Source organism: Helianthus annuus, chromosome 5, assembly GCF_002127325.2.
Source record: "Helianthus annuus cultivar XRQ/B chromosome 5, HanXRQr2.0-SUNRISE, whole genome shotgun sequence".
NCBI lineage: Eukaryota > Viridiplantae > Streptophyta > Magnoliopsida > Asterales > Asteraceae > Helianthus > Helianthus annuus.
The window spans coordinates 120,394,773-120,411,829 of NC_035437.2; positions in this window are offsets into that span (position 1 = coordinate 120,394,773).

Consider the following 17,057-nt stretch of genomic DNA (forward strand, 5'->3'; position numbering starts at 1 on the left):
TGCTATGTATGACCATCCGTCGCATACTTAGTACATTGTTTATGCATTCTTACCTATGGTTTGGTGATTACATATTTCACTTGCCATACATGACATTTTGTTTACACAATACTTGATTGACATTTGACAACGGTTTAGACATGGGCAATTTACATTGGTGGTTTATGTGGGTAAGTGATTTGAGTAACGAGACGTGTGTAATGTGATACAAGCATGGTGGATACGTCGCTGGTACTTCCTATATATAAGTGCTTGTATTATATTACATGGCGTAGCGCTATTTAAATCATTCATTTGGATTTATACATTTTTACACAAATAACATATTTTTCACAAGACATTATTTTACAAAACAGTTTGTTTTATACAAACTCATTTTTACTTGGTTATTCATTTAACCTTACATCATTCTTTTAACTATACATATCTATCATCGATTTTCAAACGTTTTATAAAAGCAAACACTTAAACTGGATTCATGACAAGTTTTTGGTTAAACATTTTCTTAAACCTAAGTCATGGATCCTATTTTTCATAAAACCTATGTACTCGCCGGCATTTTTATGCTGACGTATTTTCACATGTGTTTCAGGTACAATAGTTGATGATATTTGATGATGATATTGATGCATGCTCACATAGGATTGGACGAGACCTTAGTGACATTAAAAGATGCAAGACTAGTTAATTTTTGTTATGTTTCTTTATTGTTAAGACATTGTAACTCATTTAATTCAATAAAACGAAATTTGTTTAATCCATGGTTGTGAAACAATGATTCTGTTACAACACTCCCCGACGTTTCCGCCACGTTTTGTTGTTTTACGTGGTCGGGGTGTGACAATAGCGCTATTAACTAATACCCCGTTGCCTCCCCGACAACAATCGGTAGAAGGCTCACCTTAACGTTTACCAGATTTCCCTGCCCGGGACGCATGCTTGGAAAAAGAGTAGTGAACTCACCTTAGATGGCTCGGTATGTTACATTACATTACCCGTTCCAAGTTGGTCAACCATACCCTATCGTGGTTACCAAGAATAGTCAGTTTCGTAAACACGTATCCAATTAACGTATACAACAAGTTACACGTAATACCATTGTCACATAACACATAGCAAGTATTTAGATCTCATGCAAGTTTATAACACAAGTTCATGTTTCCCACAGTGGTTACCATCAACATCAGTTTTACAATCAATCATCAGTTACTTATCTCACACAATTTGCATCTATCGCAAGGTCACAGTATATCAGGTAGCAAATACACATTTCTAACCCAAGTTCAAATCTCATGTGAATGTCACAAGGTAACACATAACATAACAGGTAAGTTTGCTATACCAACTAATCGAACCAAGTTTCTTATTCTCATTGACATGCAACAAGGATCGTATACACGCACAAGTATCTATCTTTATCAACATCATAGTCACCTACTGTTCAGCTCATTTACTTACACGATGAAACACCCCATGTTTCGTCGAGATGAGGGGTAACGAAACACCCCATGTTTTGTCGAAATGAGGGGTCACGAAACACCCCATCTTTCGTCGAGAATATGGGTGACGAAAGACCTAGTGTTTCGTCAAGGACCAGATCAACGATGAACCTAGTTTTTCGTCACAACCCCAAACAGACAGTTACAGCTTTTAACACGTTTTGCAGTTTTCCAATCAGATCAATCATTATAATTTAATCGATTACTATTCATATTCATACGAACCCTAATATCTTGTTCATATAACCACACATGATCAAGATCATTCGATAACACCCAAATGAAGTATATGGATATTAACATCATGTAAATCTGAATCATTATCTAATGATCAGAATTATCATCGATCTATGCCCAATCATCAATCATTAATCAAATCAATTCATCTAATCTACTCAGTCACATCAGTTTGCCTGACTCATGTTAAGATGCGAATAAATCCCTAGACCTTACAATACTAACAGTTATAACACCACCAAAATCAACAATCACGATTACTCAAAACTAGAATCAATTACTAACCGAGACCAGCGGTATGCGAGTGAACCAGATCGAGAGAGTTGATGTTTCGGATCCACAGAGAGCTTCGAGAAGAGAAGGAACCGCGTTAACTCGTGAGTGCCAGGGAAAGAGTTTTAGGGTTTACGAGTTAAGGTTACGAAAGGTTTTATGCAATTAAAACCATTTGGGCCGTCGAGCGTTTCCTGGGCCGAAGCCCATTACGGCGAAAAACCATCTTCGGCGAAACACCATATTTCGTCAAGTGCGGTGTTAATGGTGAAAGACCTTTTTCGTCGAGGGTTGTTGTTGACGAAAGACCTGAGGATTTCGGGTTGTCACATCGTAAATATATAGTTTTTTTTTAATTTTTTAGTCGAAACGTCCGTATCGCGAGTATGTCCGTAATGAGCCTCGAAGCCTAATATGTCGTAGATAGATAATAATGAGCCCCGAGCACTGCAGCCTTTACAGGGTGGAGGAGTTAGACACCCCCATCTACACCGACGACATATGGATGGCCCCCCGTACGACTCCGATGAGGTTCTGGCAGGGGATCAGCACGCGTCCCTTTAGCACGACGTCGAAGCAGAGGGCTTCCTTTATCACCGATCCCCTCTACCGCTACCTACACAAGCTTATTGCCACATCTATAGCACCACGCGAGCAGAGTCGCGAGTGGTGCACTCAGGGGGATCTCTTTTACCTGTACTGCCTTATATGGGGGAGAGGTGCGCCCTCCATCGCTGCCTAGCCCAGTGGTTCGCGACGGCGTTCCACAGGCAGGACAGGTCTGTGCTGTACTGTACGGGGGGCGTACATCAAACGTATCGCCGTCTCCTTGGGCCTTATTCCCCAGCAGGAATAATTATTCTCGGAGGGGGCGTGGTGGAGCCGAGCTTGCACGTGACGCGTGACTTCCATGGGCTCGGTCTACGACTTATAGGAGGGAACGGGCAGGTGTTCGCCCCCGCTGCTCTCCCAGACGAGCTACCAGAGTTACTTCCGGACCGGCACAGGGTGAGGGTCAGCCGACAGATGGGGATGCCTCAGAGGGCGACGACGACGACGACTCCGATGACGACGATGGTGACCACGTTGAGCCACCACCACCTCCGTCGCCGCCGCCATTTCCGTTAGGTGCTCCGGCATAGCAGCCGCAGCCACATGGGGTGCCTCAGTACCCCCAGCGCGTATTCAATGACGAGCTCAATCCAGCTGTGGCACGTGCGTTACATGAGTTGGAAGACCGGATGCAGGCGCGGATGGAGGCTGCTCACGGCCGCATGGAGCGTCTTCTCATGGAGGCGATCCAGGCATTCCGGCGTGGTGACCAGTCCGGTTCGGATCAGGGGGCGGGGACCTCAGGCACTGTGGGGGCGGGGCCCTCAAGCACCACTCAGGATCCATAGGTTTAGGATCGTTGTACTTTTGTTGTATTTTAACGGTTTATGTATTTTGAACAATTGTCTGTGTATGTACAAACTTATTATGTAATCAAATTTCCAGTTTCAGTTTATTTGTATTTGTGATTGTTTATTTTAACTGTTTCGATTGGTATGCTTGGTTACGTACAATCGATAATACGATATTAAGTTCAAAATCTAATACGGTACGATATAAAAATAATGCGATACTTAACGATATAAAATAATAAAGATTTTAAAACTTATTAAAATAAAAATAACTAATAATAAACACCAATAACAAACCCAAAACACCAAAATCCCAACACAATACACAAAAAATAAATTTCAAAAATTCAGGGTGTCAATACGCATCGTATAGGCCTATACGATGCGTATGATGCCAGCCGCCAGACAACACTTGCACCTATCTGTCTGCAATGTTTTTTTTAGCTTTTTCAATACGCATCGTATAGGTCTATACGATGCGTATTGAAAATCCAGGGTGTGCAAATAGATAATGAGGTGTGGGAATAGAATTCCCCTTTCATAAACGTAATCGTTATGAAAAATAATATTTAAGTGTTTTGAAAACCGAGTTCCACTGAAAATACGGAATACGGTCTGACATGTTACTCATGTAGTTAACTTTTTTCACATGATATGATAATTTTGTTACTCATGTAGTTTAATTTTTTCACAGAGTTAAATGACCGGATAGTCACTGTTGTTTGGCATTTTTTCACCTTTAGTCCCTAACTTTCTAAAATTACCTCTATAGTCCCCAACTTTTCAATTTTCGTTCCCGGATAGTCGCTGGCGCGGATAGAGGTTAGTTTTTCAGTTAAGTGGGTGTGAAATTACTAAATTGCCCTTGTCATTAAAAAATAACTTAAAGGTAAAAAGAAATATATTTAACCCCCTTTCCCCTTTCTCTCTTTCTTTTTTTTTTTTTTTTTTTTTGTCTGCAAGAATCAAACCACCACCAGCTCTTCATCTTCCCCACCCTTACCACCCTTCACCACCATCTACACAAACTGAACCAAGTTGACTTGGATCCCGAAACTTGAATCGAACCGAGTATCACCACTGTCCATTCCGGCTCCTGCCATCGCTAACTCGTCACCACCACCGTTGCCGGCATCGGCCACCCCTACTACCGTTGTCGGACGGCTCGGCCACCGCCGGCGGCGGCGGTGTCTCTCTCTCCACTGAGTATCTCTCGTCGATCCTTCCAAAAATCTCTCTGTTTCATGATATTGTTGTTAAAGTGGAGATCTTTAGAGTCTTGAATTGCTCATACAGTGAAGATTCGAAAAAAATGTGTTGAATTTGTAGTGTGGTGGGTGAGTAATGTTGCAGGTGTGGGTGTGGTCGGCCGGAGAAGATGGCGCAGCTGGCCGGAATCCCCGATCTCCGGTCGTCGGAGCCGAATCAGATAGAGACGAGGGGTGTGGGTGTATGGGGGTGGTTGTTTGAAGGGGGGGGGGGTGAATCGGGGGTCAACGATGGTGGTTGTTTGAAAGGGGATATTGTTGCAGGTTGCCGGAGATGGTAACCGATGGTGGTTAGTGGTAACCGGAAACACCTGTATCTCCTTTTTCTAGCAAAAAGAAAGCCAAAAAGGCACGTCACAAGGTTCATTCCACTTTACAGGTGATTCAATTGCCTTTTGATTTCACTTTATAGGTTTATAATGAACATGGCATTAGTGGTGATTGGTGATGTACATCACATGTTGGATCAAATGCCAAGGTGAACTTTAATGTTGCTGCTGAAGTTATTGACTCAGTTGAAATAAAAGTACTGGTAATTTGGTCGGATATGTAGGTTTGGCCGGAGAGGGTGGGTGGGTGGGGGTGGGGTGTTTTATGATAAACAAAAGTTATTAATTTAATATCAAGGGCATTTTAGTAATTTCACATCCACTTAACACCAAAAAGTAACCCCCATCCGCGCCAGGGACTATCCGGGAACGAAATTGCAAAAGTTGGGGACTGTAGTTGTAATTTGAGAAAGTTAGGGACTAAAGGTAAAAATGGGCAAACCATAGGGACTATCCGAGCATTTTTCTCTTTTTCACATGATATGATAATTTTATTAGGTGAAAAAGTAAGTTTAAGAAGAAAAAACATATAAGTCGCTTTTTTTTCCTACTAATTGTATAAGTAATAAATATGAACATATATAGCTTACACATTATGAAGTCATATAAAGAGTTGGCCAACAAATTGGCCTAGGAAGCCAGAATGATGAAAAAAGATGTATGGGTATATCAACATAGACACAAGATAATGATGGATTTCCTAATATACTTAACTGTAAGCAGATGCATACTAATACACAAGGTAACATGAAGAGGGAGACAAACAGACCCGTTGGTAACAAGGAGATCTACTAGGCCTTGAGGAGCAAGAAATATGAAGAGCAAGACGGGATCAACAAGAGGTGGTGCAAAGATTACAAGGGCTAGTACAACAGGGTGAACAAATGGGACTACAAAAGAGCAGCGATTGACGATAGGAGAGAGAAAACATTGAAGGATGCTGTTACGTTTTACGTCTCTAATCTGCCGGCAAACTGCACCAGTCAAAGATTATGGCAGACATTTCAACATTTTGGTTTCATTCGAGATACTTTTGTTCCACGTAAATGAGATGGTGCAAGCAATGCGTTTGGTTTTATTAGATTCTCTAACGTGGATGATATAACACACTTGGAGGAAATGTTGTCCGGAACGAGTCTGAACGGTGCTAAGCTTCGAGTGAATGTAGCCAAGTTTGCTGATTATGGAAAGAATGCAAATAACTCAATAAGGCCAACAAAGAGGGTTATGCCTAGAAAAGACTTGCCAACACAAAGAAAGCGACAATAGGAGCTGAGGTGCCCGGTAATGGATAGATGCTACAGGATGGGGGAAGGGCTTACTAGGGGCCATGGATAATAAGGGGGTTCTAAAAAATTATAGTGTCAGTTCTGGGGACGGAAGAAAAAAATAGGTGGGAATTCACGTCTCTGGTCAGCGAGTTAACCGATTTTGACACCCTCCTTAATCTAGATGAATTGTTAAACAACGTTAAGTTTAATGGAGCTGCGGTGAGGTACGTGGGGGTGGGGGGGACTCAAGATTTTACTTACATTTGCATCAAGAGATATCGACAATGGCTTCCTCAGGAAGGATTATGAGTTCTGGTCCACCATGTTCAGTCGTTTATACGTCTGGGAAGGTGGTACGTTTATGCTTGACAGGATAGCATGGATTAGAATCAGAGGCATTCCCATCTGCCTCTGGGATAGTAGAGTTTTTGATGATATTGCTGCGAAATGGGGCAAAGTCATTCTCTACTCGGAGACTAGAATTTCGGATGGTATACTTGCTGAAGACAAAGTAACAGTCTTGGTTCAGGAAGGGAGCCAGATTTCTGAATCGGTTGAGGTAGAATGGAAGGATCTGACATTCAAGGTTTGGATAGAAGAAGTGGATGAAGATTGGACACCGCTGGTATTCTGGCAGCGGTTTGATTCGGAAAACCCGACGATGATACCTTCGGTGGCCAGGGAGATGGTAGTCCAGCAGGCAATGCATGGAAAAGAGGAAAGGTCGGGGTTGGGTGACGTGCATGGGCAACGTTTTGAAACCCTAGATGAGACGTTGCATGAGGCGGCTACTTTTGTGGGGCCCGATGTTAATGTTCACGAGGTAGCCAGGGAAGGGGTTCGGGTTTTGTCTGGTGGATCGCAAGTGGAAAAGCCCAAAACCTCTTCAATTGGGCTGAGGGGAGATAAAGGATTTAGTCAGTCCACTGTCCCATTGGATTTAAATAGGGACCCAGAAGACGTTTTTGTTCTTGAGGAGATCATTCAAGACACTTCAAGGGTTACGATCAGAAAGAAAAAAAAAAGAATAGGAAGAAAGGGAAAGCTCAGTTTCAGGGAGATGGGGCGTCGCTTTTTTCAGAGGAAAGAATCCACTCGTCAGCTCTGTCAAGGGTTGCTTAGGGGAACGGTGCAACATCGATGAACTCGGAGCCTTGTGGGACATGGGATAATTTGGTTTAGAGGAGTGCATCAATAGGGTCGATGAGGTAGGGGAGACTATCCAATTTGGGATCGCATTCAGTATTAGCATGGAGGGGTTCGACAACCACGTGAAGACGATGGTCCAAGGCGAAAGGGTGACTTCTTGTTTGTTATGATTTTTTTATCCATAAATTTGAAGGGCGCCAGAGGAGCAGACAGGCCAACATGGGTGTCACACCCCAACCGATGACGGAAACATCGGGGCGCGGCACTAAGCGAAACAGATTGTCCAAGAGATATTCCATAACAACTAAATTACCGGATAGTTAAAAATATGTCCCATACCATAACCCATCAAGTAAAATCAATTATTACAGACATAGATATCTCTAGGCAAATCATTTTTCCGACAACTCAAAATAAATAAATTGTCTTTGTTTCTAGACTCTCCTACTCAATTCCACAAAAGCAAGAGCACAGCATCCTAAGCGTTCATACACATAGTGTAAAGGTGAGCATACAAGTTTAATAGTATAATAGATTTCGAGATCGTTTACGCATAACCAACATGTAACATGTAGCAAAGTGAAAGCTAGTAGGTTATCAACAATGAAATACGCACAGACGTGACTGCGAGTTGTAGAATGCGCAACACATATCCCCACTGGGACACGTGAAGTAAAGCCCTTAACAACCCCTGTCCACGACAGGTGCTGAGTCCAAACTATAGTACTATCGTTGCAAAGGTGTCAGGCAACAATCATTGTGTAAACATAACATACAAGCATTCATCGAATAACACGTAACATGAAATAACGGTCAGCGTATAAATTTTGTTTGCGTTGTGTGTCGATTGTGATTTGAAATAAGTAACGTATGTAACACCCAAAAGTGCGTAAAGCAAAAAGGGATCGAGTATACTCACAGATTGTGTTTAAGTAAATAAACACTCTCTTGGATTGAAGGGAGCGCGGAGAGATTCGCCTGAACAGTTAACGATGGCATAAGCGAATGAACGGCGTGTAAAACGATACAAGTGAACCAAGTGACGAATTGTAATCCGATCGGATGGCCATTCGTTCGGATTAACATTCATTTGGGATGGATGTGTTTGTGTATGATGGCTTTGAAGTTTTCGTTGTAGCATTCTGGAAACAGAGAAGTATCTCTACCTTTCAGGTCGTCGATCGAACGGTCGTTCGATCGGTTAGCGATCCGATCGGCAGGACACTTAGTGAGAACAAGTTCACAGCAGGATTTTCATTCGATCGGATGGTCTTCCGATCGGATGGCAATCCGTTAGGAACTGATGATCTTTGAAAATTGTGAAAACGTTAAGTATTGAAGTTCAAATGCAATCCGATCGGATTGCTGTTTGATCGGATGGCAATCTGATCGGACGGCGATCCGTCCCGCAATCTGATCGTTTCGCAAACTTGAAATTTTGTTAAGTTTTGCGGTTGCTCGAGACAGTATGACAACGTATTTAAACAACGGAACCTCCATCAGACCCAGGTTATCTGATCGAACGGGAATCACCCCAATCCGGTCAGCTAACTGTTCGTGACGGTTGTTTATGTTCAACACGAAATCGGTTGTCTCTTTGATAGGATTCGGATCTCAAACCGACACATCACTATAGAAGAGTAGAAGGCCTGAATGAGTTCCGATTTTATCCGTTTTGAGTGCATTGAGTGTAAAAGAGTTGAAAGAAAATTGGAAAAGTATCTTTCAATCCTTTGAACTTTGGAAATGTTTAGATCTATGTGGAAACAATGTTAAATCATGTGGAAATCCTTCAGATCTGAGTTGTTCTTGGTGGAATGAGGCCAAAACTTGAAGTTCATAAGAACTCCATGATGACATCACCCTAGAACATCTCAAATCCGCTGATTTCACGGTTGAAAGTTAAGATTCAAAGGTGTAAATGATGAAGAAGTGGGTGTAGATCATAGAAGTACAAGATTTGGGGAAGAAACTTACAAGAATCGTGAGAAATCGAAGGAAAAGAGGGCTTGAGCGCTGGTCGAACGAGAGGGAGCTGTCACATCACTGTTGTGTTGTGACATGGGGTATTTATAGGTTGACAAAAGAGGAAAGAGGAGCTGGTGTGCGGATCGGATGTCACTCCGATCGGATGGCCATCCGATCGGATGGCCATCCGATCGGATGGTCATCCGTTCGATCGAATGGTCATTGGATCGAGTGGCTCTGGCGAGTTGCGTTTCGATGTTTCATTTCATGCATTGCGCGTTGTGATGCGTTTGAGCGTGTGTCGATTTAGCGATGCGATGGGTTAATAATAGTTACACAAATACTATATCTAACATACAATCATCATATTTAACTTGCGTTTAGCTTTTGCGATTTGAATTGCATTGCGATAGAGTGGCGATTGCGTTTTCGATTAATCACCACAAAACATAAATAAACATGCACAAGTAACACATAAATGGCACACCCACATAAAACAATATCCAGAACGCATACTTCGAGTTGCGAATGCGATAGCAGTGCGATTAGCGATAAAGCGATAAACATCGATCAAACCTCGATTGTTAATAGATACTCCACATAATAAAACTAAAGCAAACAAATAATAGAATTCGATTACAAGTCACGGAAGCCAAATCAAATAGTTAAGCAAGGAGTGACGGATCGCAATTAGCAATCTTTTCTTTCTTTGACTTTGACTTTGACTCTCTGAAATGCGGGGTGTTACAGCCTCCCCTTCTTAATGGAATTTCGTCCCGAAATTAGGCCTTAGCTGTAACAAACAACTGCGGGTACTTCGCCTTCATGTCACTTTCGAGTTCCCATGTAAACTCTGCGTCGCGTTTGCCTTCCCAGCGGACCTTCACAATGGGAATGCGTGAGCGCCTGAGCTTCTTGGTTTCTCGGTCCATGATCTCGACAGGCTTCTCCACGAAGTGTAATGTTTCGTCCACTTGTAGATCCTCAAGTGGCACTTGTAAATCTTGCTCGGCCAGGCACTTTCTGAGGTTCGAAACTGGAAAGTCGGGTGGACGTTGCTAAGTTCCTCCAGTAGTTCGAGTCTGTAGGCCACCTTGCCGATCCTTTCAAGAACCTTAAAGGGCCCAACATATCAACGCACGAGCTTTCCTTTGTTGCCGAATCTGATCACACCCTTCCAAGGTGATACCTTTAGGAGTACGTGATCACCAACGTCAAATTCAAGGGGCTTGCAGTGTCTATCGGTGTAACTTTTCTGATGACTTCGAGCTTTCAGCAGATTGTCTCGAATTTGAAGGATCTTGTCAGTCGTTTCTTGCAGCAACTCAGGACCTGTTATTTGCGCATCTCCGATCTCATGCCACACAATCGGCGATCGACATTTTCTTCCGTATAATGCCTCAAATGGTGCCATTTGGATGCTAAAATGATAACTGTTATTGTACGAGAATTTAACTAAAGGTAAGTGCTCGTCCCAATTACCACCGAAATCTATGACACACGAGCGAAGCATGTCTTTAAGGGTACGAATCGTTCTTTCAGTCTGACCGTCGGTTTGGGGATGGAAAGTGGTACTTAGATTAAGAGTAGTACCAAGAGCAGATTGAAACGTTTCCCAAAGACGTGAGGTAAACCGACCATCGCAGTCAGAGATGATGTCGCGAGGCGTCCCATGTCGACAAATGATCTCATCGGTGTAGATTCGGGCTAATTTTTCTACCTTAAAGTCTTCCTATTTCGGCAGAAAATGAGCAGATTTAGTCAAACGGTCAACGACAACCCAGATGTTGTCGTGACCTGATGGCGTGCACGGAAGTTTCATTATGAAGTCCATAGCTATACTCTCCCACTTCCACATAGGGATCTCGAGTTGGACGAGTAAGCCAGAGGGTCTTTGGTGCTCGGCCTTGACTTTCGAGCAAGTCAGGCACTTCGAAACATAGAGAGCGATATCCTTCTTCATGCCCGACCACCAGTACTTGTAGCGAAGGTCCTGGTACATCTTATCGGTACTGGGATGAATAGAATATCGATATTTGTGGGCTTCGTCCAGCACAATTTGTCGTAAATTTGTACGCTTGGGAATCCAAATTCGGTCTAGATAGTGGAATATCCCGTTCGATTTATTCTCCAACTGGGCGCCATCATTAAGAATCATTTCCTTCTTCAAAGTGCGTTCGGTAAAACAAGCATGCTGAGCGTCGCGGATGAGAGTTTCGAGATGGTGCTGGACGTGAACTTATGAACGCTATGAAAATAGCTTCGTCGGCTTAGAGCGTCGGGAACGACATTTGCTTTACCAGGATGATAACGAATCTCACAGTCATAATCGTTAAGAAGTTCAACCCATCGGCGTTGGCGCATATTCAGTTCCTTTTGGCTGAGGATATGCTGCAGACTCTTATGGTCTGTGAAGACCGTACACTTGGTACCGTAAAGGTAGTGTCGCCAAATCTTCAACGCAAAAACAACTGCACCAAGCTCGAGATCGTGGGTTGTGTAGTTCTTCTCGTGGATCTTGAGCTGACGAGATGCGTAAGCGATAACCTTATCCCGTTGCATGAGAACACAACCAAGACCAAGGTTCTAGGCATCGCAGTAGACAACGAAGTCATCGTTTCCGTCGGGTAAAGAGAGAACGGGAGCATTGCAGAGCATATGCTTGAGGGTTCGAAAGGTAGTCTCTTGTTCGGTTCCCCAAAGAAAAGGCTTGTCTTTGTGCGTGAGAGAAGTAAGCGGGATAGCGATTTTAGAGAATCCTTCGATGAATCGACGATAATAGCCAACTAGTCCGAGAAAAGAACGGACTTCAGACGGGTTCTTGGGTGTAACCCAACTCTTGAAAGCTACGATCTTAGCGAGGTCGACGTGAATACCTTTACTATTGACAATGTGACCGAGGAATTGAACCTCCTCTAGCCAGAATTCACACTTGGAGAACTTGGCATAGAGTCGATTCCCCTGAAGTAGCTCAAGAACCAAACGTAGATGTTGCGCGTGTTCGGTTTTCGACTTGGAATAGATCGGGATATCATCGATGAACACGATGACGAAGCAGTCGAAGAAAGGTTTACACACGCGATTCATCAGATCCATGAAAACCGCGGGTGCATTGGTTAAACCAAAGGGCATAACAACAAATTCATAGTGGCCGTATCGGGTGCGAAAAGCGGTTTTGGGTATATCTTCCTCCTGAATGCGTAACTGGTGATAGCCTGAGCGTAAATCAATCTTAGAGAAACACGTAGCACCTTGCAGTTGATCAAACAAATCATCGATTCGTGGCAGGGGATAGCGATTCTTGATAGTCAGCTTATTCAACTCCCTATAGTCGATGCACATCCGCAATGACCCGTCCTTCTTTTTGACGAAGAGAACTGGTGCGCCCCAAGGAGAGGTGCTAGCGCGAATGAAGCCTTTGTCAAGCAATTTCTGGAGTTGACTCGAGAGTTCGCGCATTTCGGACGGAGCGAGTTGATAAGGAGCTCTAGCAACGGGATTTGCTCCAGGAATAAGATCAATACGAAAGTCGATATGACGACTCAGGGGTAAACCAGGTAAATCATCAGGAAAGACAAGAGGAAAATCATGAACCACAGGCACCTTGTCTATTGCCTTAACTTCCTTTTTCTCCGCTACTACAATGTGCATGGAGAAAGCTTGGTATTCCTTACGGAGATACTTGCTAGCCTGGACACACGACATGAGTTGGAGTTTCTTCGATGCGACTTCACCGTAGACACACAATTGATCACCATTAGCGAGCGAGAAACGAATCATCTTATCAAAGCAAATAACTTCAGCACAATTTTCACGAATAAAATCCATGCCTACTATGACATCAAAACTACCGAGCTGCATTGGAATAAGGTCGATAGGGAAGACGTGATTGTTGAGTTCGAGAGTACAATCACGAAGAACAGAATTGACAGTGACGGTTCTTCCAGTGGCAACTTCAACATCGAACGTCGAGGGGAGATGAGCGCGCTTACGATTGAGGAGCTTTTCGAATTCAAACGACACAAAACATTTATCGGCTCCAGTATCAAATAAACACGAAGCATATATACCATTTACAAGGAACGTACCACTAACCACTTTGTTGTCTGCTTGCGTCTTGCGGGTGTTGATGTTGAAAGCACGTTCGCGGGCTGCTGGCTGTTGCTGGGGCTGCTGTTGTTGTGGCTCTTGCTTCACCACTCGATTTGGGCACATGTTTGCGAAGTGGTTGGGATCACCACACGCAAAGCAAGATCTAGCGTGGATCGCGGGTGCAGGAGCCGCTTGTTGGCCTTGAGGAGCAGGAAGTAGAGCTTGTTGAGTAGGAGCTTGACCTTGAGCTAGAGCTGGAGCTTGACGTGGACCAGTATGGCAGTTGGCGGTGAAGTGGCCGTACATGTTGCAGTGTACACAGTATCTGCAAGCAATCCCCATGGGATGATGATAAGTACAGGTAGGGCAAGTCGGGTGAGGACCAGTATACGCATGCTTATCCAACGGTGCATTGGTGACCGGTGCCGCTACTTGGCGGTGTTGAGGCTAAGGTTGGGCAGGGACAGCTTGAAGTGGAGCAGCGGCTGTGACAACGCAATTCTTGCTACTGTTGTTGTTGTTGTTCTTTCTCTTGCGGCGGGAGGACTTTATAGAATGCGGTGCAGCGGCGGTTTAAGCGGTGGAAGCAGCGGTAACTTGGTGAAGATTCTTGGAGGCCTTATCAAAGTAACCAGCCTTAACTCGCTTATCATTGATCTCGGCAGCGAGCAGGAAGGTCTCTTCAATAGTTGTCGTCTTCGTGGCTTGAATGAAATCAGCCACGCAATCCGGTAGAGCATGGATATACTTCTTGATGGTGATTTCGGGGGTAGTAACTTGGCCTGGACAGATTATGCTCAGCTGCTTAAAGCGGGCAGTTAAACCAGCGTTGTCGCCATCCTTTTGTTTGATGTGCCAAAACTCATCCTCCAACTTTTGAAGCTCGTGGGGAGGGCAGAACTCTTTCATCATGATGTCCTTCAACTCGTCCCACGTAAGCCCATAAGCTGGATCATTTCCACGCTTGTTTCTTTCGGCAGTCCACCAGTCTAGAGCCCTGGACTGGAAAATGCCGGTGGCGTTAACAGTGCGGAGATTATCCGGACAGCCGCTTTGGCGCAGGGTGACTTCGATAGAATCAAACCATTGAAACATGGCAGTAGGTCCATCTTCTCCGGTGAATTCTTTGGGTCCGCATGCTTTAAGCTGCTTGAAGCTAAAAGTAGCTTTAGGCGAATCAGTCCTGGACTCTTCAGAGGACTTGCTAGCGTTTTCATTCAGCTCGCTAACGATTTGCGGAATAACTTTCACCATTTGCTTAGCGACGAGGGCAGCGATGCGTTTGCCCTCCTGGTTGCGTCGAGCTGAGCGAGAGTGAAATGATCCGAATGACAACATTGTCTGCAACAGACATTGCCATAGGACTCAAACACAGTTTCGATTAATCCTAACATAGTCTAGTGAATCTCCAAAAGCTACTTTATAAAGCACAGGAACACATCACTCACATAAACACATAGGCACGTAGGCACATAAACCACAAAATCACATAAGCACATAGAGCACAGAAGCATGTAAACCATGGAAATCACACTATATTTGCACATATTCACCTACATTTACCTTACATATTCACCTATCATTCTAGGTTCGCGCGTTCGAGAATAGCGATTGCGATTAGCGAGTACACAGCGAGTAACATGGCGAACGATTTGTTAGCGTATTGAGACAGATGTGCAGTGCGGGTCGTTTGTGTCGATCAAAGAGAAAAGCGAAAAGCGTATAAATCACCAAAAATCGAAACACATCAACAGGTAAAACCACATAAAACACATAAAATTTCACATAAAAACGATAAATATCTGAGTCAGCAGTTGCGGGCTCAAAATTGAAACACATAAAAATCAGTGATTGCGAGCTTGAAATCGAATAATAGATTGTCTTAGGCTGATAGACGTCGACTACCCAAAGTGATTCGACTATTCTCAAGGACTACAAGTATACGTCTTGGCCTAATAGACTGTGCTCTATCGCCGACACATGGTGAATGGCACGCATCTTTTCGGTTATTTACGCAACTCGATCCGCTGGAATACATCGAGACTTTGGTGAGAGTTTTGTAAAACCAAAATAGAGAATGGAACGAGTCATCAAGATTCGGGGTTCACCCCTAACTTTACAACTACATTCCTGTTTGTGTGATAGAATCACGAGATTGAGAGAGGAATTTGCGTCGAAGTACGGATTTCATGAGGTTGAGCGGTTTGACTTCTACTTTGAATTTTGAATCTGACCCGTTTGGTGAACAATAGGATCCGACCAAACCCAATTATATGACCATAATAATATAGGTAATAACCCTCTGAGGTTTAACTTATGGTCATATCATTTGCTTATTCAAATGACGAGTCAACTATATATACTTTAAAATGTCAAAAATGCCCTTTTGGCACCAAATTAGTTTTAAGCATATATGATCACTGTTTTGACTTATAAACTGATCATACAACATAAATAAACATGTTTTGGTTTATCGGACTCGTCATAGGACTCATTCGACCATCCGAACCTGTATTTACGCATACGACCCGCTAAAGTGGCGTAAACCACTTTAATAAGTCGTAACGGGTCAAAACACATAGACGCATTCCAAATCAGAATGTAAGGTTAATAAACCATATTATACGAGATCCTTCACTCGTTTGGTTAATAAACCACATTCTATCTAATCTTCCGTTTAAGTCTCGATACACACTAACTTTAATTATCAGACATATTTAGGAAACATTTGAACATTTGAGTTTTGCATAAACAAGACATCTACGCAATCCAAGTGAGTACATAGTTCCCCTTTTTTACGTTTTCTAAATGTGTGGGGTGATTCATATGTACCTATCATTATTTTCAAGATTTCAAAACTATATGATTTATATACATAGTACATTATTCAATACATTTACAAACTTATTTACATATGGTTTATATACACAACATTCTTACATTGTATGAAACTTGATGGCGCGTTGAACATGACAATGATACATTCATTAACTTTGGCCAAGCCGACCGGTAGTATGTTATGGTACCGTAGGATTGACAACCCCATTCCTGCTTCCTAGGTTTGTTTGGAAGTTTCCTCTGGGAATGACAGAAACTGAGTGACATGATTGATAAACCATTATTTGTAAAGGTTTGTCCGACAGTCAACAAGGCTTGAATGTATTCGTCGACAATCCACACTTGTTTTATACAAAAAGACAATTGTTTTACACAAAGACAAAACATTTTGGTTTATACAAGGCAAGTCATTTGGTTGGTTGACACAAGACAAATGGTTTCTAAGTTAATAATTCATTTTTATCCTTTAAATCGAATGATTTCTCATACGGTTTTATAAAAGAAACACGTTTTGTCAAAGATTCATGGCTACTTTTGAAGTTGCTTAAACATTTTTCAACACTCAAAGCCATGAGTCTTTACCACAAAACCTATGTTACTCACCAGCATTTAATGTTGACTTCATTTTCACATATATTTCAGGTACTAACTTATGATCAAGTATCCTACACTTAGGATCTGGACCCGGGCCTTAGTTTTGCTTTAGAACAAGGAACAAGTGTTTGTGTTA